This window comes from Balaenoptera musculus, chromosome 9 (genome assembly GCF_009873245.2).
Source record: "Balaenoptera musculus isolate JJ_BM4_2016_0621 chromosome 9, mBalMus1.pri.v3, whole genome shotgun sequence".
NCBI lineage: Eukaryota > Metazoa > Chordata > Mammalia > Artiodactyla > Balaenopteridae > Balaenoptera > Balaenoptera musculus.
The window spans coordinates 11,460,460-11,462,993 of record NC_045793.1 but is presented as its reverse complement, the minus strand read 5'-3'; positions in this window follow the sequence as shown (position 1 = coordinate 11,462,993).

Genomic DNA, 2,534 nt, shown 5'->3' with positions numbered 1-2,534 from the left:
TCTTTTTTTTTTAATTAGCCTTTGGGATAGAAGTTGTTTAAAAGTCTTTGAAAATGTAAAGAAATTACATTCACTGGCTCTCCTTCTTTTACATACATATTTATCCCCCTGAAATAAACCCAACATCCTTTTGGACCCCATGTTGCTCTACCCATAATTGTCTGCGTGCTTTAAGGTATTTAGTGCCCTTATCATAACCTCTTCTTGTTAATGAGGTCAAATTAGAAATGCAATATTTTGGTACGGTGGCCCTTTATAGACACAATCGTTCCTCACCCACCTACCCCGAGACACATCACTGAGACTTGTGCGTGTTTGTACTCGGTTTTCCAAACCTCTGTGTAAATACCTTTTGGTGGTGGTGACTTGGCCCTATCACTCACAGAGTTCAGTTACCTTAGAGCTGCATTTGCTATTAACATGACTCAGGAGCTGCATGATTACAGCAGCTCAAAGCCTGTTGTTTAATGTAATCTTCTAACTCTGAAATCAGGTGTGCCAGGGGGCCAAAGGTTACAAGCAAATGAGCTAAAGGGAAACAGGTGCCAGACTTAGTCATGATTCAAATGGACTGAGAACATTCTCTATACTTAATGGCTTTTGACACATTTCTTCCAACCCACCCATTTTCAATGACAATTACGGAGTGGAAATTTCACTATCCTCTTCCTTGGAAGAGGAAGAAGCAAAGCATGCCTTCAGTCTGCAGAATTCTCAGGGAAGGTCCCCAAAGCGAGGCTACGGCACAAAGAAGACTCAGGGAGTACAGGTGAGTGGGAGCTTGTGAAGGAAAGGAGCTGGGTTGGTGTGAGCTGTAAACTTTTTCCAAGCTGGTGAGGGAGCTCAGAGGGAGTGACTACAGATCCCAGCTGCTTGGTGCGTGAGTCAGGGCCCTGAGGGCTAGAGCCTGCTACAGGGAGGGGCCTGAGTCTGGCCCACAGAGTTCCCCAGGAGCACCAATGGGCAGACAGATATTTTCCTGGCAGTTCACCTGAGCGATTCAGAGAGGCAATTATCTCTGAACAATGCAGATGGAAAGCCAGGAGTAGAGCAGGAGCTGGGTCAGTTTGCACTGCGTGAGATGGAGGCTCTGAATCTGCTCACAGGCCACAGGGCTCCAGGGAGAAAGTTCAGACTCTGCTGGGAAAAGTGCCTGAGGGCGACTGGCCGTGGGAGACCATGGCAGAGTCCACAAGAGTCACGAATCCAGCAAGAGACTTCAGCCATCACAGAAGCAGTCTCAGGGAGAAAAGGAAAACGCAGAAGGAAACGAGGGATCCGTGGGTGAGACTCACCCAGCCAGTTCTAGAGCGTTTCCTTATTGAGGCCAACCCGTGGGGATGAGACAGTCATCCACTGTTGGAGTGGAAAGAACCCTAAAGATCTTTGTGTCTGACCCCTTCCCTGTCACAGTTGGAGCCTGGTGAGGGGACATGATTTGCAGAAGGCCACACAGCCCGTGAGTCGTAAACTGCAAATCACAACTGCCTGCTCGTTACCTCTGGGATTTAAGCCGATGATCTGCTGAGCTTGTGCTGCTCACAAAGGGCTGAGGGTGGCTTGCCATAAAATGCTGAGATTGAGTAAACAGAACGTGTGGAGGCAGGTGATTTTTGAGAAAGTGAGAGGAGCCGGTGGTCAGACTTGTGGAATGATTAAGAAGCAGGTTTTAGTGATTGGATTGAGCTTGGCCAGGCAACAGGCTGGAAAGAAAGATAAGGAGTGGTTTTTGCAGCCATTCATCATCCTTACACAGCAGGGGCCTAAGAACTGGAGAGTCTCAGGCGCGCACGCGCGCGCGTGTGTGTGTGTGTGTGTGTGTGTGTGTGTGTGTGTGTGTGTATCTGTGTGTTCAGCTTTAGGGGAGGAAAGGACAAGAGGATCTTTAATAGAAGACGGAATCTATGCAGAGAGACGGGGCTTCCTCCTTGAAATCAAATGATACTGGCATTGACAAATAAAAGGGGAAAAAAAGATGAAGGAGCTTTCCAGTTGGAAATCAAAGAAAATGATGTATAAAATATTTTTTCAAACATTTGACAGTAAGTCCTTTAAATTGATCCTGGGGAGACATTTCAGTTCACTGGGTATGAAAATGTACCTGATTTCACTGATCCAAATAACAAAGAGTTATAGGAAGTGACAGAAAAGTCAAACCAAAATGAATAATGGGCAAGAAGGTAAAATAAAGAAGTGGGCACATTGGGACACTTGGGGAGATTCAATGCTTGTTGTGGCTGGGGCGGGGGGGGGGGCTCTGAATAACAGATTGCACCCCTGGCGGCTACAGGAATATGGATTGGGACAAGGGTGCCAAGCTGGAGAGAAGGGTGCCCTGGGTAGAATCAGATGGAAAGGATGACACAGCAGCAGTAGGGCGAAAGTACATCAGAAAGGACCATGGAATCCGTGTGGTCGGAAATTCCATTCTCAGACAATAAAACTGTGCATGGATGAATGTACCTGAGGCAACTTGACCAGAGTAATGAGACCAAGAAACAAAATGTGAAAGCTACACATGAAGATGCAGAAGC